Source organism: Halictus rubicundus, unplaced genomic scaffold (assembly GCF_050948215.1).
Source record: "Halictus rubicundus isolate RS-2024b unplaced genomic scaffold, iyHalRubi1_principal scaffold0253, whole genome shotgun sequence".
Lineage (NCBI taxonomy): Eukaryota > Metazoa > Arthropoda > Insecta > Hymenoptera > Halictidae > Halictus > Halictus rubicundus.
Window position 1 is genome coordinate 112,371 of NW_027488794.1, and position 6,610 is coordinate 118,980.

Here is a 6,610-nt window from a genome sequence, read left to right on the forward strand (position 1 = left end):
CTATCCTCTATCCTATCCTATGCTCTATCCTATCCTATCCTCTATCCTATCCCATCCTCTATCCTATCGTATCCTCTATCCTATCCTATCCTCTATCCTATCCTTTCCGCTATCCTATCCTATTCTCTATAATATCGTATCCTCTGTCCTATCCTTGCTCTATCCTATAATATCATATATCCTATCCTATTCTCTATCCTATCCTATCCTATCATCTATCCTATCCTATCCTCTATCCTATACTATCCTGTATCCTATCCTATCCTGTATCCTATCCTATCCTCTATCCTATCCTATCCTCTATCCTATCCTATCCTCTATCCTATCCTATCCTCTATCCTATCCCATCCTCTATCCTATCCTATCCTCTATCCTATCCTATCCTCTATCCTAGCCTATCCTCTATCCTATCCTATCCTGTATCCTATCCTATCCTCTATCCTATCCTATCCTCTATCCTATCCTATCCTCTATCCTATCCTTTCCGCTATCCTATCCTATCCTCTATCCTATCCTATCCTCTATCCTATCCTATCCTCTATCCTATCCTATCCTCTATCCTATCCCATCCTCTATCCTATCCTATCCTCTATCCTATCCTATCCTCTATCCTATCCTTTCCGCTATCCTATCCTATTCTCTATAATATCGTATCCTCTGTCCTATCCTTGCTCTATCCTATAATATCATATATCCTATCCTATTCTCTATCCTATCCTATCCTATCATCTATCCTATTCTATACTCTATCCTATCCTATCCGCTATCCTATCCTATCCTCCTTCATATCCTATCCTATATCCTATCCAATCCCCTATCCTATCCTGTATCCTATCCTATCCTCTACCCTTTCCTATCCTCTATCCTATCCTATCCTCTATCCTATCCTATCCTCTATCCTATACTATCCTGTATCCTATCCTATCCTGTATCCTATCCTATCCTCTATCCTATCCTATCCTCTATCCTATCCTATCCTCTATCCTATCCGATCCTCTATCCTATCCCATCCTCTATCCTATCCTATCCTCTATCCTATCCTATCCTCTATCCTAGCCTATCCTCTATCCTATCCTATCCTGTATCCTATCCTATCCTCTATCCTATCCTATCCTCTATCCTATCCTATCCTCTATCCTATCCTTTCCGCTATCCTATCCTATCCTCTATAATATCGTATCCTCTGTCCTATCCTTGCTCCATCCTATAATGTCATATATTCTATCCTATTCTCTATCCTATCCTATCCTATCATCTATCGTATCCTATCCTCTATCGTATCCTATCCTCTATCCTATCCAATCCTATATCCTATGCTCTATCGTATCTTATCCTCTATCCTATCCTATCCTTTATCCGATTCTATCCTCTATCCTATCCTATACTCTGTCCTATCCTTTCCACTATCCTATCTTATGCTCTATCCTATCCTATCCTCCATCCTATCCTATCCTCTATCCTATCCTATCCTCTATCCTATCCTATCCTCTATCCTATCCTATCCTCTTATCCTATCCTATCCTCTATCCTATCCTATCCTATCCTCTATCCTATCCTATCCTCTATCCTATCCATTCCTCTATACTATCCTATCCTCTATCGTATCCTATCCTGTATCCTATCCAATCCTATATCCTATACTCTGTCCTATCCTTTCCACTATCCTACCTTATGCTCTATCCTATCCTATCCTCCATCCTATCCTATCCTCTATCCTATAATATCATCTATCCTATCCTATTCTCTATCCTATCCTATCCTTTATCCTATCCTATCCTCTTATCCTATCCTATCCTGTATCCTATCCTATCCTCTATCCTATCCTATCCTCTATCCTATCCTATCCTCTATCCTATCCGATCCTCTATCCTATCCCATCCTCTATCCTATCCTATCCTCTATCCTATCCTATCCTCTATCCTAGCCTATCCTCTATCCTATCCTATCCTGTATCCTATCCTATCCTCTATCCTATCCTATCCTCTATCCTATCCTATCCTCTATCCTATCCTTTCCGCTATCCTATCCTATCCTCTATAATATCGTATCCTCTGTCCTATCCTTGCTCCATCCTATAATGTCATATATTCTATCCTATTCTCTATCCTATCCTATCCTATCATCTATCGTATCCTATTCTCTATCGTATCCTATCCTCTATCCTATCCAATCCTATATCCTATGCTCTATCGTATCTTATCCTCTATCCTATCCTATCCTTTATCCGATTCTATCCTCTATCCTATCCTATACTCTGTCCTATCCTTTCCACTATCCTATCTTATGCTCTATCCTATCCTATCCTCCATCCTATCCTATCCTCTATCCTATCCTATCCTCTATCCTATCCTATCCTCTATCCTATCCTATCCTCTTATCCTATCCTATCCTCTATCCTATCCTATCCTATCCTCTATCCTATCCTATCCTCTATCCTATCCATTCCTCTATACTATCCTATCCTCTATCGTATCCTATCCTGTATCCTATCCAATCCTATATCCTATACTCTGTCCTATCCTTTCCACTATCCTACCTTATGCTCTATCCTATCCTATCCTCCATCCTATCCTATCCTCTATCCTATAATATCATCTATCCTATCCTATTCTCTATCCTATCCTATCCTTTATCCTATCCTATCCTCTTATCCTATCCTATCCTCTATCCTATCCTATCCTCTATCCTATCCTATCCTCTATCCTATAATATCATCTATCCTATCCTATTCTCTATCCTATCCTATCCTGTATCCTATGCTATCCTCTATCCTATCCTATACTCTGTCCTATCCTTTCCACTATCCTACCTTATGCTCTATCCTATCCTATCCTCCATCCTATCCTATCCTCTATCCTATAATATCATCTATCCTATCCTATTCTCTATCCTATCCTATCCTCTATCCTATCCTATCCTCTATCCTATCCTATCCTCTATCCTATCCTATCCTTTATCCTATCCTATCCTCTATCCTATCCTATCCTCGATCCTATCCGATCCTCTATCCTATCCTCTCCTCTATAATATCGTATCCTCTATCATATCCTATCCTCTTTCCTATAATATCATCTATCCTATTCTATACTCTATCTTATCCTATCCGCTATCCTATCCTATCCTGTATCCTATCCTATCCTCTATCCTATCCTATCCTCTATCCTATCCTATCCTCTATCCTATCCTATCCTCTATCCCATCCCATCCTCTATCCTATCCTATCCTCTATCCTATCCTATCCTCTATCCTATCCTTTCCGCTATCCTATCCTATTCTCTATAATATCGTATCCTCTGTCCTATCCTTGCTCTATCCTATAATATCATATATCCTATCCTATTCTCTATCCTATCCTATCCTATCATCTATCCTATTCTATACTCTATCCTATCCTATCCGCTATCCTATCCTATCCTCTATCCTATCCTATCATCTATCCTATCCTATCCTCTACCCTATCCTATCCTCTATCCTATCCTATCCTCTATCCTATCCTATCCTCTATCCTATTCTATCCTGTATCCTATCCTATACTGTATCCTATCCTATCCTCTATCCTATCCTATCCTCTATCCTATCCTATCCTCTATGCTATCCGATCCTCTATCCTATCCCATCCTCTATCCTATCCTATCCTCTATCCTATCCTATCCTCTATCCTATCCTATCCTCTATCCTATCCTCTCCTCTATAATATCGTATCCTCTATCATATCCTATCCTCTTTCCTATAATATCATCTATCCTATTCTATACTCTATCTTATCCTATCCGCTATCCTATCCTATCCTGTATCCTATCATATCCTCTATCCTATCCTATCCTCTATCCTATCCTATCCTCTATCCTATCCTATCCTCTATCCTATCCTATCCTCTATCCTATCCCATCCTCTATCCTATCGTATCCTCTACCCTATCCTATCCTCTATCCTATCCTTTCCGCTATCCTATCCTATTCTCGATAATATCGTATCCTCTGTCCTATCCTTGCTCTATCCTATAATATCATATATCCTATCCTATTCTCTATCCTATCCTATCCTATCATCTATCCTATTCTATACTCTATCCTATCCTATCCGCTATCCTATCCTATCCTCTATCATATCCTAACCTATATCCTATCCAATCCCCTATCCTATCCTCTATCCTATCCTATCCTCTATCCTATCCTATCCTCTATCCTATCCTCTATCCTATCCTATCCTCTATCCTATCCATTCCTCTATACTATCCTATCCTCTATCGTATCCTATCCTCTATCCTATCCAATCCTATATCCTATACTCTATCATATCCTATCCTCTATCCTATCCTATCCTCTATCCTATCCTATCCTCTATCCTATCCTATCCTCTATCCTATACTATCCTGTATCCTATCCTATCCTGTATCCTATCCTATCCTCTATCCTATCCTATCCTCTATCCTATCCTATCCTCTATCCTATCCTATCCTCTATCCTATCCTATCCTCTATCCTATCCTATCCTCTATCCTATCCTATCCTATCCTCTATCCTAGCCTATCCTCTATCCTATCCTATCCTGTATCCTATCCTATCCTCTATCCTATCCTATCCTCTATCCTATCCTATCCTCTATCCTATCCTTTCCGCTATCCTATCCTCTATAATATCGTATCCTCTGTCCTATCCTTGCTCTATCCTATAATGTCATATATTCTATCCTATTCTCTATCCTATCCTATCCTATCATCTATCGTATCCTATCCTCTATCGTATCCTATCCTCTGTCCTATCCAATCCTATATCCTATCCTCTATCCTATCCTATCCTCTACCCTATCCTATCCTCTATCCTATCCTATCCTCTATCCTATCCTATCCTCTATCCTATACTATCCTGTATCCTATCCTATCCTGTATCCTATCCTATCCTCTATCCTATCCTATCCTCTATCCTATCATCTATCCTATCCTATCCTGTATCCTATCCTATCCTCTACCCTTTCCTATCCTCTATCCTATCCTATCCTCTATCCTATCCTATCCTCTATCCTATACTATCCTGTATCCTATCCTATCCTCTACCCTATCCTATCCTCTATCCTATCCTATCCTATATCCTATCCTATCCTCTATCCTATACTATCCTGTATCCTATCCTATACTGTATCCTATCCTATCCTCTATCCTATCCTATCCTCTATCCTATCCTATCCTCTATGCTATCCGATCCTCTATCCTATCCCATGCTCTATCCTATCCTATCCTCTATCCTATCCTATCCTCTATCCTAGCCTATCCTCTATCCCATCCTATCCTGTATCCTATCCTATCCTCTATCCTATCCTATCCTCTATCCTATCCTATCCTCTATCCTATCCTATCCTCTATCCTATCCTATCCTCTATCCTAGCCTATCCTCTATCCTATCCTATCCTCTATCGTATCCTATTCTCTATCCTATCCAATCCTATATCGTATCCTCTATCCTATCCTATCCACTATCCTATCCTATCCTGTATCCTATGCTATCCTCTATCCTATCCTATCCTCTATCCTATCCTATCCTATCCTATCCTCTATCCTATCCTATCCTTTATCCTATCCTATCCTCTATGCTATCCTATCCTCTATCCTATCCTCTCCTCTATAATATCGTATCCTCTATCATATCCTATCCTCTTTCCTATAATATCATCTATCCTATTCTATACTCTATCTTATCCTATCCGCTATCCTATCCTATCCTGTATCCTATCATATCCTCTATCCTATCCTATCCTCTATCCTATCCTATCCTCTATCCTATCCTATGCTCTATCCTATCCTATCCTCTATCCTATCCCATCCTCTATCCTATCGTATCCTCTATCCTATCCTATCCTCTATCCTATCCTTTCCGCTATCCTATCCTATTCTCTATAATATCGTATCCTCTGTCCTATCCTTGCTCTATCCTATAATATCATATATCCTATCCTATTCTGTATCCTATCCTATCCTATCATCTATCCTATCCTATCCTCTATCCTATACTATCCTGTATCCTATCCTATCCTGTATCCTATCCTATCCTCTATCCTATCCTATCCTCTATCCTATCCTATCCTCTATCCTATCCTATCCTCTATCCTATCCCATCCTCTATCCTATCCTATCCTCTATCCTATCCTATCCTCTATCCTAGCCTATCCTCTATCCTATCCTATCCTGTATCCTATCCTATCCTCTATCCTATCCTATCCTCTATCCTATCCTATCCTCTATCCTATCCTTTCCGCTATCCTATCCTATCCTCTATCCTATCCTATCCTCTATCCTATCCTATCCTCTATCCTATCCTATCCTCTATCCTATCCCATCCTCTATCCTATCCTATCCTCTATCCTATCCTATCCTCTATCCTATCCTTTCCGCTATCCTATCCTATTCTCTATAATATCGTATCCTCTGTCCTATCCTTGCTCTATCCTATAATATCATATATCCTATCCTATTCTCTATCCTATCCTATCCTATCATCTATCCTATTCTATACTCTATCCTATCCTATCCGCTATCCTATCCTATCCTCCTTCATATCCTATCCTATATCCTATCCAATCCCCTATCCTTTCCTGTATCCTATCCTATCCTCTACCCT